General features: G+C 39.7%; 1 protein-coding gene across 8 annotated transcripts in view; it reads left to right on the top strand.

Moving 5' to 3' along the window:
* Positions 1 to 22,430, top strand: part of CG43658 (uncharacterized protein) — a 105,012-nt gene that overhangs the window by 70,304 nt on the left and 12,278 nt on the right. For 2 of the 8 annotated variants that reach the window (NM_132990.3, NM_001272716.1), the window contains exon 1: positions 1,562 to 1,883. The exons of 4 other annotated variants lie outside the window; for them this stretch is intronic. The gene's annotated coding sequence lies outside the window, so the exon portion shown is untranslated. Of the gene's footprint in view, positions 1 to 1,561; positions 1,884 to 2,397; positions 2,638 to 15,403; positions 15,466 to 15,522; positions 16,062 to 22,430 lie in introns of those variants that run through there. 2 more of the 8 variants (NM_001298445.1, NM_001272715.2) reach the window with 2 other exon arrangements.

Raw genomic sequence — 22,430 nt, 5'->3', positions numbered from 1 at the left:
TTTGGGGGTACCACATAAAATAGACAAAAGCATTGAAAAGTTCACAAATTGCCTTTCACTTTTATCAGTCATGGTTACAATTGAAGGAAATGCAGATACAGATTCGGTTCGTTCGCATTAGTGGCTATAGCCCACCGATCCGCTGTTGGGTAATCCCGGCCAGCAGTTCACTAACCCCTGACCATCCGTAGCAATTTGGGTTGAAGGTCCCCGAGTGCTATCTACTGGCCTCCCACACCGTCGCCTTCCCCATCGATCTTATCAGCCGAGACTGACCAATGGTTCGATGCCCCACAATCCGAAATCTGAAATGCCAAATCTACAATCCGCTGTCCGCAGAAGAAACACGCACGAAACGTGTTCATAATTTGTCAAAGAAACAATGTGAAGATGCCTATGACATGACACAAAGCCACAGTGGCACGAAGGTTATTTAGAGGGGAAACTTTGGAGGGGCCACAGATTTTAAAATACATACCCCCCCCCCGCGCCGATATAGCTGATTTCTTCAAATTTAGAATATGAGTACTTCACTTCATAATGGGTTAGCTCTAAGCTGGTTCCTATACATTCCTTTGAATAATTAAACGAAAACATTGTTTTTTCTCATATATAATGTATTTAGGTACCCATTAAATTTTAAAGGCTAATTTAATTGTATATTTTTTGTTTGTTTTTTGGCAGTGACGAAAGAGTTGTTTATATGGGAATATTTGCACTTTTATTTCATGCACAGTGGCTAAAAATTGTTTTGAAAGATCGATGTTTCTTTTAGTTACACAAAAAGGCTGTTATTTTCCCATGTTATCTGTAATGTTGAAAGATGTGCTTAGCTATACCATTTGAGAATTGAATAGATAACATTTTTCAGTAGTTAATATAATTGCACAAATATTTGGCACCACTGTGGTGCGGCGGTGGTGCGTCATTGGCCTTTTCGTTGCCGTCAGCTCTCGGCGGTTTTTTGAACTCGAACGGGTGTCATCTTGCGCCTCGTTCTCTGCTCGTCAAACTTAATTGGGCATTCGGCAGTCACCGCACCACCCACCACCCACCACCCAGCACCCATCACCTATCGCGCACCACCCACTCACCCACCTCGCGATTTTCAGCGGTAAATGCAAATTAAATATCATTTAATGCTAACGTAAAGAAAAATGTACGAGAAATGTACGAAAAATGTTGCCTTGAACCTTCAAAAAGTCTATCGCCAGCTATTGCCGTCTCTTTTGCAGCGCCGATCAGCCATCTCTTTCGGTTCCGGAAGTTTAGCAAAATGTTTTTGTTTTGCCGGTTATTTCATTGCTTTTTAAATGCTGCGAAAATTGTGATGATTATACAAATATATGCACACGAATCTATAAGTGTTATTGTTGTTTTTTTTTTGCATTGTTTATGGTTTTTCTTTCGAAATAAAAACGAAAACGTTTTTGTAGTTAATTGGCGCTGGCGCTTTTCATTTGCCTGCAGTCGGCAAGTGACTCAAAATGCTTATAATTTAAATGTTTTGTATGCGCATTCAGCATTCGGTACAGTGCGGTTCGTTAGTGTAAACTAACGTTTCAATTGCTACAGTTCATTGTTATACAGAGATCGAGTTATGGATTATATATCCTAAATGATTCAACTGACCGGATAATTTGATATCAAATATCTAATGTGACACACTGTTAAACATTACAATATCTCACCCTATTTATTGTTTCTTGGGCCTTTTCAGTGAGTGTTTGCAATGGCGATAATTGTTGTTAAATGCTTGCCATGCGAAACAATGAAGGCGCACTAAAGAACTATAATTTGAGTGTTTTGCATCTATAATTTAAGTGTCTGTATCTGGACATTTGTGTCTTTAAATGTATCTGTATCTACATATCCGAGTACCAGTACGTATCTGTATCGCGACTCTACATGGCCGAGCAGCCAGCTGTATGTTAATTTGTTTGCTTTGTTTTGTCGCGCTTGCCATTTCATAAAGTTTCATAAATTATTGCACAATTAACCTTGAACGCGGAGCGTTTTGAGCTTCAAGGGGGGGATATACTGTACCACAGACCCAACTGATGGGATGTGATGTGTTGTGTTGCGATGTGATGTGCTGTGGTTCCCTTCTTAAGTTTTCCGCTGGCGATCCGCGGATCTGTGATCTTGAGAACTCTGCGTTGGCCGTCGGTTCTTTATGCCCCCAGACATCATCGGCAGATAACCCATTTGACACTCGACTTTATGACAGTTTGCGACTCATTTAAAGCGTATTAAGTTCTTGCTTTTTTCGCATTTGCTTTTGCTTTTGCTTTCCTCTGTTCTTGGTTTCTTTTTGTTCATTTATTTTTTTTCGCTTTTCGTTTTTCCTGCCCCACACTCATTATTATTATTTGTGCTTTTTTCTTGGGAACTAAGCGAAGGACTAATGTCGATTTCCCCTGGTTTCACCGCATCATCTAATGGGCGTACTCGTGACCCCCGCTAATTTGAGATGAAGGCTTCCTGGGATCACCGAGGTGTCAGCTTATCTAAATGGATTTTCAGAGTGCAATGAATTTTCGAAGAGCACCGAGTTGGCAATACGGAAGTTTCAGCAGATTGTTAATCAAGAGTATTCCTATCAGCTCAGAAGGTTACCTAATTGATGCCAATCAGGTGAAATTTCTTAAATTTACCCAGCAACCAAGTTATTAAATTGTATATTTCTCATATTTCTACTTTTTCTATAATTACTTTAAATATTTATTTATATTCGCTACATAACAAAAAGCGATTTCATCAGCGGAATAAACGGCAAACGCAATCCTGCTTACGTATTCCAATTATAAGTTTCGATTTTCTACGGCTAACCAATTAGTCTATTTTCGATATATTTTCCTGCTTTGGCAAATGCCGCCTTTTATTTTATTTCCATATATTTCAGGCCCGATCTTAATTAGACCTACTAAGTTATTGCTCTCTACGCATTGGGAAACATTTCTTTTTTCTCGAGCTTTGTTTTCGTTTTACGTTTCCCCATTTTGTGATGATTGATCGACTTTCTTGGCCTGACCTAAAAATGGAAAATGGAAAAGGTTCAAAAAACAAAATTCCAATTTGCAATAGTCCACTAATTGGGCTGTAAAAAAATAAGGAAAAGGTTGACTTGACAATATTGCTATGAAAAGTGCAAAAGCTTTTCATGAAACCACAACAAATGTGCAACTAAAAATCATAACAAATCCTCTGTTTCATTAGGATTTGTTTCACGTTTCGATTTTTTTTTGTTTCTCATTTTCATACATGAAGCATGTTTCACTCACTGGCTGGCCTTTGGTTTTGACTTGGGTTTCATGTGTTATCGCGAATGTTTTACCCCAAGCGTACAAATCTGCATGTAATTGGCCCCTAATGTTCGAAAGAGAGGAGTGTTGTCCGAGTGAAGGAGACCGCCCGATGTGGTTGGTGACCACGCTTGGTTAGTTTCCATTACATTCCAGAACATCCTTTGAAGCGGAGTTCCGCTATTGATGATGATGATGGATGTGTAAAGTGGAAAAGCCGAGCGAAAGAGAGGCAAATAATGGTGGAAAAAAGAGAGGGCCGGCCCTCACCTCCGCACCCTTTTAACAAAATAGCACTCCCTTTCCACAACAATGAAAAGCTGCACCCATCACTTGAACCTGCCCCAATAAACCAGGTGAACACAATGGCAGATCCAACAAATGGTGGAAAATATAATAGAATATGTAATACCAAGCAATTTGGTACTGAAAAAACGAAATTCAGGTCAAAAATGTGTTAATATTGAAAATATGAGCTGCAACAAAACCAATTAAATTAAAAACCTTTTAAACAGTTCAACAAATATACAAATGTAAGCCAAAACAAGTAAAATGTTATACTATTGAAACACAAAGCCCAGCAATTTAATACAAAAACACCCATGTAAAGCCAGAAATATGGCGAAAAAATCCCAATTAAAGACCCAGTCCCCGTTCCCCAAATGAAATGTGAATTTTTTTTTGTGATAAATTCGCAATCAGCATCGATGGGGAGTCACTTGCCAGCAGGTGCAAAAATATGAATACGAGTACGACTACTGCGACTGGTTTCAATTTCGACTTGAACTTGAGTGGATGGCCGGAGACCCCCTTCAATTATCGGTGTATAAACAAACCCCAACTGTTAACCCATTGAGTAGGTGGCCCAGGAAGGGGAAGAGGAAGCGGGGGAAGCCGGCAAAGTAGCTACATCATCATCATAATAATCACAAGTTGAACTGCCGAAGGGCAAACTTGCTATAAAAGTCACGTCCTTGACTCAAATCTGTTCGCAGCTCTCTCGCAGCAAAGAAATACGAACAAAATAATATACATTTATATGTAAAAGTGAAGAAACGGCAAATAATGTGTAAAAAAATTATCATTTGGCCAGAGTTCAAGTGGCAGTAAGCCCCATTTTTGAACACACGAAAATTCTCAGCAGCTAAGTGCATTTTGGGATTAACTTAAAAATGGGATACACAGTATTCAGTGCATTAATACTTTGACGCAAAACATACACTCATTTAAACCACTTTTCGTTTTCGTGTTGGAACCATAAAGTTAGTTGGTTACACTACTCAAAAAAAAAAAAAGAAAGAAAAAAACAAAAGCTCGTGCTAATTTGTGGGTGTATATTTGCCATGTGAGCAAAACTATAAAACTATTGCATTTCAAAGTTACACTTTTTCTTGGGGATCATTAGGAAAGTTTGTGCTAATTTGTGGATTAATTGTGTGACAAAAACCTGTCATTCCAGTGTATTTGACAAACCTAAAATACGGAAAATTCCCAATGAAACTTTGTGATACTTTGAAAGTAACTTTTGACCCAAAGGTGAGTTGAGAACATTAAAGGGAAAAAATAAAAATGTGAAAGGGTTAAAAAAAAAATTAAAAAAAGGGGGAGTAGCTCCATTATTTTTCACCATCTTTGCTTATCTCGTTCTCCATTCCATTCCATTCCATTCCATTCTCTTATCGGATCCATCAGCTGACTTGTCCCCACTTTTTGTCACTCATTTGTCTCGTTTTTTGGGGATTTATTTTCTCATTCATTTTCGCCTGCCTGTGCGATTTTACATACTTCATTTTTCCTTTCTCACACTTTCCTTTTGTTTTCCCTGTCCGCTTTACTGTTAGTCCAGGGGGATTGACCATATGACTCACCCGACCATATATCACGATATATATGTGTTTATTCATTGACGAAATCGCGAAATCCGCGGATTCCCGGCCCAGCCGATTGAACGACGGATTTCCGAAGAATCCGTATGAGTTCCATCGAATTATTCTGAAGACTGTCTACCACACAACTCCCCCATTTTTGTGGAGCCCTCTTCTTTAGTGCTCCCTTCGTTCCCCCCCTTCTCGCTCACTATTTTCGCAGAATTTTGTTTTTATTTATTTAGCTGAATCAGATAATTGCGGAAAGAGTGTCGCGGAGTGGTGGTGTGCTGGGGGTCAGCCATTGACCCTTACGATTTTTCGATACTGATATGTTTGACTAATTCTGCCAATAACTCAAAGCCAACAACACCTAAAACACAGTCATGTTTAAAGTGGAGCAAATAAATCAAATATTTTAGGTATACAAACATATACCGTGTTTAAGCCGTTAACGGATTGTCAACAAGATTGTAAACTGTGTTAAGCATTTCAGCTGCTTGGTTAAAATGGTATTAAAGCTTAATGCGTTTTCCTGCGGTTACATTTGGATGTTACTTTTTTATTTATGCACATCAGGCTCCTACCGTTTCTAATGAAACATTTTCCCAACTAATCCCGGCTTTTTTTCCCACATTTTCCTCCGGTTTTCCCCTTTTCTTTTCCTAACCGTTGCATTTGAGTGATTGACAAACTGTCTTCAATCCGCTTGACTCGCTTTTGACTTCCACCGCCTCCTTGAGCTTGGCCTAATCAAATTGCTTTTGACGCGGCCACGCCCCCACTCGCCGCCCGCCGCCCCCTTTTGGTCTGCCGCGAGTGGTAACATCAACTAAATTAATGTAAATTGAATGACACGCAATGGGGCCGCAAAGCACTCGGGAGAAAGAGGCAGCGACAGCCCTCTTCCTTTCCCTTTTTATCCTGCTCAAAAAAAAAAGAAATTATGCCATATGGTAGGGAGGGAAATACATATGTATGCATACATTTATGTATATGTATTATGTATATATATATACTCCTATAGGTAAGCGGTTGAAGCAAATTAATTTATTTTGCCCACTCAGCTTGCTCGCCCCGTCCCGCTCCCACACTACTTGTTGTCAACAGCTCTCTCTCTCTCTCTCTCTCTTTCGCACGCCGAGGGAAACCCACTTCCTGTCACAGCTATCCATCTCTTTCTGCTCTCCCAAGGCGTCTTTTTCTTTTGTGCACTGCGAATTATCAATATAGCAAGTATAATTACCAATATTTTCTGTTTCTCTTCTGTTAATTGCCAATAAATATTCGATTTTTGAGTACTTTGCAGTCTATATATATACATATATATATTTTTTTTTCTAAGCTAGAATTTCAAGCTGGTAGTAGAAGATACAGCTGATCCATCTACAATTTGCTTTAAAATTTAAAACGGCTAATAGTACTGGGCCAGTCCGTTGCAGGGAGTGCTTCCTGTACTTGGCTTTAAGAGGTGATTTCGTGCGTGCTCGCATGCTTGGGCTCCCTTTTGGATCTTGGATCCCGGTTCCTGTCCCATTTCCCTGTCCCATGCCCCATCCCCATCCCCATACCGACTTTGGAATATGCTAATGAGCGTTTAATTTGCTGTCGCTGCCGCCGTCGACGTTTGGATGATATAAACCGAAAACGCTTAAAATTCACTTTCAACTTGAGGCGTCCGCTGGCGCTGACTGCGAACTTTAGTAGCTACTAAATTAGAATTTAATTTGAATATTGTCTTTGGCTGCGCTGCGTCCGCCCCCGTGCCACTGAAATTTCCGCATAATTGCTATCAATGCTGTATCATCCATGCCAGTATCCATTTAAGCTAATTCGAAAATGTCTTTCGCTGCCAGGGCACTAATAAAAAATCGAAGATCGAACAAAAAACACGTGACCATTTGGCAGCCTTTGCTCGATTCCGCTGAAGCTATAAAACATTTCCTATAACGGTTTTCCACAATTAAGCCGAGATCAATCAATATCAAATACTGAATTCAATTGCAGCTCGTTTGTCTGTCTTTCTGCTGCCCATTCAAAGTCAAGTTAGTTGCGCTTTTTTCATGTTCTCGCAATTTGTTTTTTTGTTTTTTTTTTTTATATCTGAGTTCGATCGTGTGTCGTGTTTATGACAAACTTCCAATGTCAATGTCGTCGGGGGCGTCGTTTTAAATACTATTTTTCCGTTCTTGAGTCGCCGCGACTGTTTCGACGTGGGAGTCACTCGAACGAACGAGTTGCATTTTTATTTCCACCGCTTTTTGTCCGTTACCATAGTATTGCTTTGTTTTTAATTAATTCTTTACAACGCTGCAGTTGTAAACGAAACAGATTGAAACCGAAACGAATCTGGCCAAACGCACGAAAATCCCAAACGAAATGCAATTTGTCAACGCTGCATAGTTAAATAATAAATATAAAAAACCGAAAAAAAAACACCGCGGCAAAGTCATTAATTTTTTGGCTAGTGGCTTTTATACTTATTTATTTATGTATGTGAAGCTGGTGGCCGTGCACGTACAGTGCGTGCCGAAAGTGCAAGATCGTCAGGAGTTTGTGGTTGGAAAAATGGGATATTACAAAACTACAAACAACATCGATGTCTATTATCAATTGTAAATAGTATATGTATTATCACAAGCCCAAGTGCCTGGAATTTCACACATTCACAATCGTGCTTCGAACAGCCTTCGAAATTGTTTGTCTCCAGCACACTTTTCCAGCGCACATATGTTTGCTTATCTTTGGGGACATTCGAAACTGGAACTGCAGTTGCGAAACGCACTGTTTATGCAAAGTATCTACCAAATTGTTTAAACATCTGGACATGACATATGTTGCGCCTTACAACAATGCCATTCAATTCAATTTGCATGTCGCCCACGTTTTTCTTTTTTTTTTTTAATTTATTTTTGTTGGTTTTGGGGTTTGAAATGTGGGAAAAGCATAAGGTATTTTTGTAAGCGCCTTAGGCAGACCGACTTCGATGACGACTGCGAATTAATCTTATTAACCGAAAAAAGCGAGTCGTCGAACAAAAGAAGAAAAATTTCGCTTTCGTTTGCTGGAGTTTATGTTTTATTTGTATTTTGTGTTTTTGTGACTTCGTTTTTGCGTTTTTCCCCCCCATTGATTTCTACGCATCTTTCGTGGGCGCGTTGAGTTAAAACTGAAGTGGAAAATGCGCGGGCGGAAAAGCCTTAATTGGCAGGTTGTTCGGTGGAAGGATAATTGAGTGTCTCACCTTTGACTAGACCTTGCATTTTAAATACAAATTTACCTGTTTTGCGGGAAACTAATTAAAAATCATTCTTCTTTTTTTTTGTGTCATTGCAGGTGAGTCAAGGGCGCGATGGGAAACTACCTTAATCTGCGTGGCTATTAAATGGAATTAGCTGGCCGGCAAAGTGTATAGTGGTTTTTTTCTTTTTAATATCACTTACCATTTTATACTTTGTATTTGTTTACTAAATTAAATCCCTTTTAAATCTATTAAATCTATTCAGCTATTAGCTGAAACCATAACATATCAATTCGACGAGCAAGTAATTAATTTTATTGTCGTCACCTTTTTTTTTTTTTGCATTTGATGACTTTCCCCTTAACGCCCAACGACGCCGGCAGATGGCGCCACACAGCTAATCCGACCGCGTTGAGTAAACACCAGGGTTATCTTAATTAAGCCGAACTGCAACGTGTGTCAACAGTTGTCCGTAGCTTTTGAGTCCATCTCTATCTCTATCTCTCCCTTTCCCCTTTCTCTTTCGCTATCTTCCACTTTTCACTTGTTGCAGCCAAGCCCACGACAACTGGGTAGCTGCAGTGGAACCTAGCTAATAGGAACTTTTGGGAAAGTGATATATGTATCTGAGTGTGCTTGCAAATGATCTTGGTATTATTCCTGATTATTTACTTCTTAAATTACAATAATGAAAAAAATGTAATGAAATTATCATCATGTAATTTATCAATGCAACGATAAATGTTTTTATAGCTATTTTATCTAACTTTTCAAGTTTTCAAAACTGTTTTAGAGAAAATTTTTACAACTTTTAGCATTTATCATTTATTTACCATAGTGTTCGTCCTAGTAAGCGTTGTCTGTATTTCAGCAGTGAATGTAGTTATCACAGCGACCGCATTACGCACCTGCTTACATTCTTCTTTCCCGTTATTCAACCCAATATCCGTAACTCCCCTGCATTTTTGACCCAACGCATTGGCCACGTTTCGTTGTCGTTTGGCACGTCCAAATGTTTGCGCATTTGAAAACTGATATTTCCCCCGAACTTGCCTGACCTGAACCCCCTTTGAAGCCCCCCCCCCCCAAGCCCAACCCCCTTCGTAACCAACGACTCTATGACACACATTAAAGACCTTCTTCGTGGGTCTGAAGACCCCCAGCCTTTGGTATTTTTGATACGCATTTGCATGGACTTGGATAAGTTTTAGTTAACTACCCAAAGTCATGTGTGTTGGTTTTCGTGGCAGGGGACACGGGGTTTCGGGTTCGCTTTGGGTTTGGGCTTGGGTTCGGTTTTATAGAATAGAACACACCCAAAAAAAAAAAAAATACAACATACGCGGGTTTTTTCTGGTTTTTCCTTTATAACATTGAGACAACATTGTCATGGTCTATTTGGCTTTTGGGTTTTGTTTTTCTTTTATTTTTTTTTCGTACAATCTGGCATTCCAAACACTGAAAATAAAATATACTACTCAGGAAATCTAATCTAAGACAGTGCGTAAAAACAAAAATACATACAGGCAAAATACATGTACATATATAAAGTTTTTAAAAAGCGGTTAGCCTGCATGTTAAACGAGATTCCTTCGGTTTTACTTATTTTGAAATGAACTGAATTCAAGTGAATTCCAGTCACGTGCCTAGAATAATCGCATTCTACATGAGGCTCTCATAATTTTCTCTCAGTACTTAATTGAGCTCGTGACCCGAGCTTCAGTTTGCCATGGAATCTGCTCACCTTCTACCGAAAAACTTTGAATATTCCTCCAACTCCGTTCTCCATTCAAACATTGTTCCATGTGTGCCATTCTCATTAATTTGAGATGTTTCACTTCCCCAACGTTTGTCATTTCAGTTCGCTGAAGTTCCAAGAACATTCCTTCAGCGTTTTTGTACATTTTTTTTTTTGTTGGGTTGTGGGTGCGTTAGGCGCAATGTTTTAATTGTTTGTCGGGGCCACCCACTCGAGCCACCCACTCGGGAAAAATCCACGGGGGAACCGAAACTGGCGGGAAATTCAATTACGAGCCACGCCTGAAAAGCGGGAAAAGGCGACCCAACTAAGCCGGGTCTTACGGGTTCCCCGAAAAAAAACCACCAAAAAAAAAAACAGAAGAAAAAAAAAATAGCAGAGAGACTCGGTTCGACTTTCCTTGGCTAATTTGCAGAACAGAACACAGTAATTTCGCAGGCTAAATTTACCTTTTTCGCCAACCCTCCGCAAAAAGCTTAAAGGATTTTTCCTTACTTTTTCGCCCCGTTTGTAATAATTTTGTGCAATTTAATAGCGGGTTAGGGCAGCAGCAGAGATGCTGTAACCATTTTCTAAAATTACAAGCCCAGTTCTCCGCGGAGCACACAATTCTATATTAGGCATAATTTGAAATTATTTTACATTTTACAGCCAACAGCCCACAGCCCACAGCCGCGGGGTAACTCAGTCGGTCGTTCGGTTGGTCGGTTGGTCGGTTGGTCGGTTGGTCGGTTGGTCGGTTGGTCGGTCGACCACCTTTTACTACCCAATATTTTTGGCTGCTTGTTTGTATTACGCTTCTGAGGCCTTGCAAGTCAAGCAAGCAACCCAGTGGAAATTAGTTTGAGTTAAATCGCAGAGAAATTGACTTAAATTGAGACTAATTAGCCCGAAGGGTTCTCCACTCGAAATCGCTGACGATGGCTGATTGAGGTGGTTTCACATGGAGATAATGGTTGTCGGTCATAAATATCGGAAGGGAATGCAATTTATTGAAAGTTGTGTGAGTATGTGAAAAGGGGTCATGAAAGGAAACTCGGAATTTCCAACATGTACATACATGTACGATGAAGTGTTAAGAAAATAAATCACGCTCATCTAGAACGATATATTTCTCAGTAATGTTCGTATTTGAATAGAAACTAACACTCTTTGAAATCTCAAGACTTTTTTCCAAGAACACAAAGTCTAAGACGGGCTTAACCCATCGCAATTCCTTACACAGATTGACCCCATTGTACCTTCAACCCAGAGACCATGACCTTGGCCTATCTGGTCGTCGGTTCTCTCGTCCTGTTTTTCGGGTCCTGATCCCAAATTCAAATATTTATCCCATTTACATGGCTAAGCAGTTGGGCCAGAGCAGCTCGAACCTCAAACCTCCGGCGACTGACACTGACAGCCACTGACTATATTCATCCACACCCACATCCTTAACCTCATCCTCATCCTCATCCTCATCCTGGCCAGAAAAGCAGAAAACCCCAAACCAAAGTGCTGAGGCGGCTCAATCTAATTAGTTGTTTCTCTGTTGCTATTTTTGGACCACACAAATTAAGTTTGCTTTGTCTTAAAGCAGTTGCAAGTTCCCCAAATGAATCAAGGGGCTTTGAAGCTTAATTTTGCTTCTAATTTAATAGGAGGAGTTTAAAAGTTAACAGTTGAATAGTTGGCAAAGGTTGAACTGTGCTAGTTGATTCATTAGTGTAATAAATTTTGAAATTTATTCAAACATTTTCAATTGACCCAATTCCCATGAGGCCATTAATAAAGGTTTACTAGCTACTAGAAATCTGTTATTCTATTTATTGTACCCAGCGCTACAGTTACACTAACTGCCCTTGTTAATGGAAATGAGTTCACCTTTTTCCCCGTGTAAATATTATGATAATTTGCATATTATTATACCTCCTATACCACCTGGAGTGATATAGTTTTTGTGAACCTGGATATTGACATGATTTCTTTTCGCTCGCACACCTATTTTCTAAGCCTACGCGTGCACATTAATTGTGAATTATGTCATGATCTTGCCGACTTTTTGGGCTTTATGTAAGTATGTAAGTAGGCAAGTCTTCGGATCATCTGATGTGGAAAATGTCGCATTTGCATATTCCACGGAGCCGGCTAATGAAGCCATTAATGAAGCCCGACCATTACCAATGACCTGGCTTAAAGTCCAGGCCAAAAGCCAAGTTAAAACAGTTTGTCTGCTCATTTAGCGCATCGATTTAACATGTTCGGTTGCAAGAAGTGGGAAAATTATGCTAATTATCTGTGGGCTGTGTTAGGCCCGTTGGAGTTTTGAACTCTTTGGCAAAGCGTTTACAAATTCAATTAGGCCCACTGATTGTGGAGAATGTGGCGTACACTGAACTAAGAAAGTGTATGCTTCGATACAAAAACCAAAAAAAAATATAAATAGGGTGGAATTGAAATTAAACATTCGACACTTTTTGAAATACTTCTGAATTAACTAGTTTATATAGGTCCCAATGATTTATCTACATTACTTAATACGAGCTTAGTATATACCTCAGTGCTTTTCACACCCCCACTATTATCTACGAAATCGTGCAGTTTGATTTGCTATTACTATTTATTTGCTATTCCCCAATTTTGTTGATTGATGTTGAAAGGTGACTCTCCCATTCGAATTGCGATCAATGCCAATTGCATTTTTATTGTTCAAGCTGCTCACGCACCTGCAGCATCGATGATTGTTAATCGATAAGCGATTTGTTGCATTGTTGACTCGACATGTTTGGTGAAATGGCCAGGTAAAACCAGGTAGTCATCCCCCCCCCCCCTTGGCCCAAGAAAAGCGTCTCCCAAGTGGCGGCAACTTTCAAAGTCAACAACCAGATTGAAATGAGAAAAGTAAACGGTTGCTGCAACGTGTTGTCAAGTCGACTCGTCTGACGAATGTTAAGTAATTGCATTGAATTGTTGAATTTCTGAATGGTTGTTTGCTCAGGCAGCGCCGGATAATCGGTCTGACTTTAGTCAGAAAACATCTGCTCCGATCGGTGATAAATATATATATATATATATGTATAGATGACTGGCAACTGCATTGAAAATAAGCAAGGAAATGCTTTTGTTAGAAAACAGACTGATTTCTGCACTAAAAATACTTGTAATAAATATAATAGGTATTTATCTTTTACAACATAATAACTATCTCAGTTGGGAAGTGTTTGATGAATGCAATAAGAAAATTATCTTTTTAAGTACGCCCTTCTAAAACCATAACAGATCATTTCAACAAATCCCATTGGACTATTGTATTTCATTTGCTGCGCACCTTGTCTAATTTATGCCTCGAAAAGCACACTGTATCTCATAGATACTTAGATAATGACATTTTGAATTATCACTCCCATTGTTGCTCTCGTTTTACGCTTCGTTGTATTTTTTTGTTTATTAGTGGCGCCACTCGCGTATTTGTTTATGTTTTTATCGCCAAACGAAATTCTTTTTACAAAATCAGCCACCACCCACTGTTACATTTTCCTCGATTTATTTATTTCTTTTTGTTGAGGATTGCACAACTTAGTATCTTTTTTTTTTCGTTCAAGGTTGTGTGTTACACTTTTCATTTGTTTACATAGCTTTCTGGGCCCTAACTTGTATATATGTATTTCTTTTATTGCATTTGACCACATGCTGGCAAACTAAACCGTCCGAATTTCGCCCTTAAAATCTCTCAAGAGACTTTGACGTTGACAGCAGTTGCAGATGGAGGTGGTTCAAATGGTTCAGATGGTTCGGATGGTTTTAAGGTGGTTTTCAGGTGGTTTTCAAGTGGACTTTAGGTGGTTCAGGTGGCACACAGGTGTCTTCTGCACGAGCCATAAAGGTTAAGTGGCCAACTAATGTGGCAATTTCTTCTTTTTTTCTCTCTTTTTTTTTGGCAGCCCCCACACGCAGTGTTATTATTACTTTTTTAGTGTTTGCCGAGTCGATAGGCAAGCGATAGGCAGCGAATTAAGGTCAAGTTTGTCGCCTGTGCGTGCCATCCTCATAATCAGCGTCACCATCATCCTCATCATCATCATCATCATCAACATCATTATCATCATCGTCGTAAGCGTAATCGTCATCGGCTGTGCGTGTTGCAATCTTTTGATTGCCACCGCCACATGTCGCCAGACAGTGCGAAAGAGATGGTCCCATAGGCGGCAAAAGAGACGGAGAATCAATCATAAAATTTCTGGTTTATTGTTGCCGTTCTTACCGTCAGCAGCTTCCACGCAAAGTCATCAAACTGTAAGATAGGATTAGCAGGGGAAATGTATCTAGAAATAGCCAGTGAAATACCCTGATATTCAGATCAGTTACGAAATAAATATTTGGGCCCAAAATCTGTTCAATGTTTGCACACTACTCAGAAAATGTGGAAAGTTAGTTTTTAAAGGCTGCCTATTAATTCTTTGAATACATCTAGTCTCAAAGGACTAATCAGAGTATCAGGACCTGCAACAAAGGTTTATTAGAGAACTAACTTAAGTTTACAATAAAAAAAACCCCAGCATACCCTGTTAGTCCTAATGCTCCATCGCAGGGTATCATCTGTGCACATTAACGACAAAAGTTCGGCAAATGTGTCGCAGTCGCTCAAAAGCCATTAATGAATATTAGCAATACATTGTATTCGTTTACTTTTCTGTTGGTCTTACTCGGCATCTTTTAATAGATCTCGAAACGAGTTTGCTCCATTCGCCGCTCGCTTAACCTGTTGCCGAAATGGCAAAATAAATAATAAACAAAAAATTTGGTAATATTTATGGCATTAGTTCTTGCCGGGCATTTTGGTCCCCTTTGAGCGTTTTAAGCCATTTCAGATTGGGATGTGTCATTCCGTATTGCCCCCCTCGATTGCCCGCATTGTTCCGGAAATGTGAGAACGATTTTGCTAATTAAGAGAAACGAGGTAGCCCCGAGCTAAAATATAATATATAGATGCTGATCACATCGATCGATCTGGCGGTGATCAAAATGAAAATTAAAGGAAGTCAGAGAGAATTATGACTTATACATACATATGTACATATGTGCATGCATTACAGAAAACTATAACTTAGACAACAAATTTTTTGCAGCATTAATAACAATTAATAACCCAGAGATTTTACTTGATGGCAGTATTCATTAACATTTTCCAATAAAACCTTAAAAACTTGAATCCTGTAAAAACGATAATGTTGGAAATAATCTTCTTAAATATTTTACACTTGCAATAAACTTCAATCAAGGAAATTGAAATCAAAATCAAATTGCGAAATGAATACGGTAATAAACTTAAACTTGGAGATGCAAACATGAAACTTAATACGATCTTCAGTTTAGTTGTGTTGTGGCACCCACTACAATTTCCATCGAGGGAATTATGCACACAAGTCGTGTTGTTGAGGAAACCAGCGACTAAAGTAAGCAAATCAAACAGGGTAAACAAAGGGGAGTAAGGGCATTCATGGGCAGTCCAGGTAAAAAAAAGAAGGAAAATATACAACTAAATATATGCCTTTGAAGACGACAGCAGACTGCGTGTCTCGGATCGGATCGGATTGGATCGGTTGAGATTGGTTCGGAACCACCCAAGTAACCGCATTGGAAAAGCGAAGAAAAGCGAGGAAAATGCTGGGAATGGAAATGCATTTCGATGATGCCTTTTACGATCCGTTTGTTGTCTGCGCCTCTGCCCTCTACTCTGTCATTGTTATATAATAACAGGGAAGTCACCGCCGCCCTCACGCACTGCAAAAATACAGAAATGAATATATAACTGTATAGATAAACACGGGGAAATGGAAAACCAAACCAAATCAAATCAGATCAAAGACCCAACTTCCGATGCGTTTCAACTTACCCACATGGAAGTTTATGTGGTAAATATAACATATGGAAATTGTGCTTGAAGTTGTAAACAAATATTTGTGGGAAAGACTTAAGACTTAAGCAATTGATAATATTGAAGATGGCAATTATAAATTGCATGCCATTCAATGTATATCTATAGATATATGTTATGTATATCCGAAAAAATCCTTTAATAACAATCATTATTGATTACCTTGCAACAAAGTGCTTGGTTAATTAGGAAAAATAGTTTTCTATGCGATAAACCAAGTCAACCGTTAGCCAAGTTTCTTTAAATAATGCAAACGTGTCTAACTTGTTTAATGTTTACCGTAAAGGGAAATAAGCTTTTACCTCTTATGAGTTTTTTCAAAGATTTTTCAAAGAATTTACTGTTCTGTATTGAGCTTATCCATCTCGGTTCGTGTCATTTTTCGTTTTGGCTGCCGTGAAAGTGTGCCTTAGAAATGAGCCAAGAGATTTGGCTGCATTTTGGCCGCCTTTTTTTTTTTTTTTTTGTTTGGCCTTTTACAGGGCCCAGAGGCGTGGGCCGAGGATGGCGAGGGGGGGGGGGGGGTGGGGCAGACACCTGTGAGATACGACGACTTTCACTTTGAACTGCGGCGCATTCTTGGCCACTGGCCATCCGCAAATTGACAACAACCACGGCCAATAAAGCACTCGACTTTCAGCTGCCACCTGATGCACTCAAAGAAAATGTTGGCATAAATACATACATATAGCCACAGTGTATATATATATCTAAAATTTTTGTTGTTACATGGTCTAGACATGGTCTTCATATGTTAACTCTTCATATATGTTGGGTCAAAACTCACTATTAGTTTCTTTGAGTGCCACTGCATTCCCCGCAACGTTTATGATCACTTATTACTGTGTCTTATTATTTTATTAAAGCCATATTGGCTTTTGTAGTTTTTCTCCTTCGCTCATCATCATCGCTCAGCTGCCACATAAATTATGTTGTTGGCCATAATTATAGCGCAACAAAAAATCAGTTGTTTTTCGGAGTTTTTCTTGGCGGCATGTTTTTAATAAAAATGTCCACAAATTGCAGTGACGACAGCTGACAACGAACGGACAATTTATGCAAATTGCAATTGCCAATTGGGAACGACACCAAAAGCTCGAAAACTCATCTGCCACTGCATTTACGCCACTTTGTCGGTAAAAAATAAATACATAATATTAAAATGAAAAAAAAAAAACGAAACATGAAAAACAAAAGAGCGCCGCCAACAATAACCAGAAAGGAAAACTCGTTCAGCTGATAAGAGAGCCAATGAAAGTGAAACCATGTCACAGATTGAACAGTTGTTGTGTCGTTGCTGTTTGCTGTGTGTAAATATCATAAATAAATAAACTAAAAGAAAAAAAAAAAAAAAAAAAAACAGGAAAAAAGCAAAAAGAGCGAAAACCCACAAAGAGACCAAATGCAGCTACGATAAAACGAAAAGAAACCAACAGAAATAACAGCCATAAAGGCCATAAAAACAACACCCAGTGGAATGGAAATGGAAATTGAAATCGAAACGCCAGTTGTTGTGAGGCGTTGAAAACGATGAAAACCGAGGAAAACTCGCATTTCGCAATTGTTGCACTTCCTCCACCCGCAAATTAAACAAAACGATTGTTGCTCTTTCTTTATCTATGTATGTACGATGTATACTTCCACTTCGTTTCGAATGCAAACAGTTTACAAAACGTTTTGGCGATAAGAAATCTACGAGTATGATATCTTTATCCGCGGCGGGGTGTTGACGGAAATATCATCGCGATAAGACGGTTATTAAAACTGCAGCAACGAGCTGCTCATAATTTATGGCTTTTGGAACTCGGCTCGCCTCTAATGGGCGTTTTTTTTTTTTTAAAGATTTTTAATTAGGTAGGAAAAAGATATGGATTACCAAAAATAGGGCAACCTATGCATTTAAGGCATAGTAATAATTGAATAACGAAAATCGATTCATTTATAAATAAATGAATCAAATTTATAAAAATTGCATTAAGAGAGGTCCGCACCGCAAGCAGAAATCTAAATCTGCCAGGCCTGTCAGAAGAATTAATGGCGAGCAAAATGTCAAAGTGCCAAATCAATGAAAAGTGTCAACAACTATTGTTAATTAAATTATTCACTGGTTCGAGCATGCCGCCAGAGGGCGCCATTGTGCTCGCGAGGTCACCTTTTTGACAGCCATTGTCGAACTGAATAACTAAGCGAGGCAATTTATATTAATGTCAGCCTGTTAAAAAAAAGGCACTTTGCAGTTTACTGAAATTTGGCAAGTCCGCTTTTTTCATGTTGGTCCTTCGACGCATATGCGGTGCATCTTTATCCCATTTTTGTCAACCGTTCGGTTTTTTTTCGCCGTTCTTTTTTTTTTCGGCTGCATGCACTCAGCTGTTAATTCAATGGAACAGCCATCCTGCTCGGGAAATTAAATTTCCGAGTGGAAGAGCCTCGCAGCTAGCTCCCAGCAAATCCAAAGTTGTATCCCCCGTTTGAGTTACCCCCACTGACATTGGCCAATGTAATTAAGTCGGAACTCTAAGGGCAATCGCTTGTGCTGATGCTCCACTAGCTCCTCGTTCTCCGTCCCTTATTGTTTTATTTTTTGATTTTTTGTATTCAGTCTCATATATATATTTTTTTTTTTGGTTTGGGTTTTATGTCTGCGGTGTGGGCCACTTGAAGTCGCCAGCATTGTTTTCAGCTCAGCGCCCGCTAAAAATAGTCAAAGGCATGTGCCCTCCATCTGCATCTGCATTTGCGGCTCCATCGAAAAAAAAAGACCAGCAGATTTGCCTGTGGCACAGGCATCTCCTCCAGTGACTAAATACAATAAAAAAAACCACACACACACACACACATACACACAGGAAAAGTTGTCAACCCGGGGGAAGCACTTATTAGAGCACCCAGCAATACAGAAAGGAGGCATCCGCAATTGGGAAATTGCAAGGAAAGAAATCTATATTAACATATACATATCTATATAGAAATATAAATCTATATTAGCCATTATTTATTTCATTATCCATATCATTAAGTTATACAAGCAAACGCTCACAATGCCAGTGCATTGAAACAAGAAAATATAAATAAATTAGATATATATTAAATATACATTGGACTTAATAGCTCGCCCAATAGACCCCTAAAATCCCAAGCCAAATTAATGGGTATGCTAGAAAATAAAAAGACATCGCACAATGACGCGACGAGTTTCCTTTTTCAAAGCGGCCTGCAAGGAAATGCCTTAAAATAGGCAACAAAAGGTGGAGGCGACAGGGACGGGGCGACGACCATGTGGCAAAGCGAGAGGGAGCGGCAGCCAGAGTTTTCTTCTGGCTTTTCCGTACTGAATTCCCTACCTCCGCGCCTTCTTGGACATCGGTAGGCATCCCAGGGCGTCATCGTCAAGTGCACGGCCCTGCGTCAAGTTGCCAAAGCAATTGAGTTGAGTTGACTCGAGTTGACTTCGCCCGTGGGGAGGCAGAAAAGTGGAGGAGGGTCGGGGCATAGACCACTTGAATGGACTCACAGCCCTTATCCGCATTTTACATACACTCACCAAGATCCTCTGACCCAACCGAGTCCGACTTAGATGTTAGAAATTGTGAAAAAATAACTACGAATCTCAAGCTAAATAAGAGTATTGCAGCTTTCAGTGGCGGAAAAGGCCAAAGGAATGGCAACAAAATTACATGCCACGCGTTGTGTTTAATTTGGATCTGGCGTCTTTCGCAGGGCCACAGGTATAATGTATACTATACCATAACTACTATATACATATATAAGTACGAGTACATCCAATCAGAGCAGCAACTAAATAATTCATGTGGGACAATGAATATCTGTACCGCCGCCTTACTTACCTACCAACTAGCTGACTGACTGACTGACTGACTGCCATTTCCACCTGTCTAACGAGCAACTTGCAACGTCTAACGGTGCAAATACTCGAATGTGGAGAACTGGGAAACTAGTTCGCAACTACTCGGTAGCATGGCCCATTGTATTAATCACTGGGCATTGCTGGAGCAAGATGTCGGGGAATCGGAAAATGAAAAATGGGAAAATGGGTAAATCGGAAAACTTTTGACTGACATTAGCAAGGTCATCGAAAGCGGTCAATTTGCAATCGAGTTTCTATAACCAAACTGTGGTTAATATTAATGAAGAAGTGGTCAAGTCGTAAACGATTGGTTCCGGTCAAAAGCTGGGGCCCAAATGTCATGGCATTCGGTTTTGATTTTTTAGGCGGTTCGGAAATGCAGAAACAACCAGGTGCGCTCTGAAATTTATTTTCTGCGTTTTTTGTTTCATCAAAAGTGCAACGCCAGTTGGTTCCTAGAAAATCACTTAAACCAATAAAAGCCAATTGTAAATGCATTTATGAAAGTTAATTACCAGCTGTATCCTATTAAATTCCCAATGCAAACAAAGACCAGAAAGTATAGACTTACATATTTCGTGGAAAAATAATGCGTTGCCTTAAATTTTCCATAGGTAAGGGCTCTCTAAAAGATTTTTGAAGGGCTTCCCCAATTTGAAAAGGGGGTTCCTTCCCTGCACGAAATGAAAAATAATTCCCAACTTTTCCGAACCTAAGAGTTTTTCCTTTGCCTCACCTGGTCATGATTTCGATTTTTTGCAGCTTTTCATCAGCTTTTCCCAAAAACTTGTGCCGTACCTCTCGCCCACTTTGGCCCATTTTCTTAATTTTTTTCCACAACTTCGCACATTAACACCTTTCGGAAAATCTCTAGCAAGTTTTCAGCTTTGTTTCACATTTACATTTGCGAGAACTTAAAAAACACTAACCTGGAAATTCAGTTTTTCACACCGAATCACCGAAAAGAATACAAATTCGATTGGCTGTGATGTGAGTGGAACTTACCTAAGTGAGTGCAAATCTTTGGCCAACAGACAGCCAGCAATTTTCCACCGCTCACCGGCGATTGAGTCAACAGAGCATTTGGCCAAAATTGCCCCCCGACTACTTGGCATTTTAACCCAATTTTCTGGCAATTTTAATTGCCAGCGTACAGACAGTTGCCCAGTTAACAGTTTTCGATTTTATTAATGAAGTCGTAAAGTTGCCAAAGTTTATCACTCGGCTGCGATTTTGTGCAGCTGTGCGCTGTGTTCGCCCGATAAAGCCAAATACCAAATACCCCCCCAATATTTCGCCCAGGTTTTTCCACTCTTTTTTTTTTGCTTCTGCTGTCTGCCTGCCTAATTTTGATGTCATTAATTTTGACCATCTCCATTTCCATTCCGCGTTTGCAGTTTCTTTTGGCCCGGTTTGTGTATTTTTTTTCGCTCAAGCACGCAATCCTCCGACGAGCAGGGAAAAGGGGGGAAAAGAAAGTGAGAAGGGGGGGGGAAGCTCGTGGGGACGATAGATCGATCGGCTTGGGTTTCTCCTCATCAGTGTGGTTTTTGGCCAAGAATCGAGCGTGATTAAAAAATGCAGAGATTTTTAATACGTCCCCGAAACTAAGTCTTAACCACTCTCGCAAAAAAACTACTAATAACTTCATTTAGAGTATGTTGGGATTACGAAATTAGCATTTAAATGAAATACATTTCTAAGTGGAAAATTAATTCAAGACCTGCTGACCTTATTCGTGTGTATTTTTGTGCAGTGCACCTGAAGAATTTCGCGACTCAATTCAGCACTTTTGCGGCACTTCCGTGTGGCCCGCCCCCTTATTACCACCTGCTTCCGCTCATGAATATGCAGGATTAGCTCATTATCATCCGTCCGATGTTTGGATTGGAGGCTGGTTGCCGTTAGAAGTGCGCTCTGCGTGTGTGATTTACATTATAATAATTAGTTTATGACAAAGGCACGCGCTACTTTGACTTTTCCCGCCCGTGTTTCCCTCTATTTTCCCCGCCATACTTTTCACGCCGCTCTCAGTGCTCAGTTCTCGTTTTCGTCTTGGGTCCTGGGCATCAAAATTGCAAATAGAAAGCAATTTCCACTCTTATTATGGCCACGTGTGGGGGATGGGGAAATGCGAAGGGGTTTTGCCATATATCCATGTGCGAGATGATTCCCTTGCCTTGTGTCCTACGATTTTGTGTTTTTCCTTTTCGGCGGTGCGCGTAATGAGCTTCCGCAAGCTTCCATTTTGCCTTGTACACGGGGAAAAGCCATTGAAATTATGCAGATAAATTGATATATTAATTTGGAGGGTTACTAGAAACCTCAATTTATTTGCTTCTTATTAATAGCTGGGCACACCACAGTCACAGTGTGACCTTGCGAGGTGCAGCGAACATGATGAATGCTTGTATGAACATATTTCCTTGTTCCCTCGCCTTTCTTTAAACTTCTTTGGCTACCAGCTTTTGCCTGCAG

Source organism: Drosophila melanogaster, chromosome X (assembly GCF_000001215.4).
Source record: "Drosophila melanogaster chromosome X".
Lineage (NCBI taxonomy): Eukaryota > Metazoa > Arthropoda > Insecta > Diptera > Drosophilidae > Drosophila > Drosophila melanogaster.
This window is presented reverse-complemented; position numbering and strand designations above follow the sequence as displayed.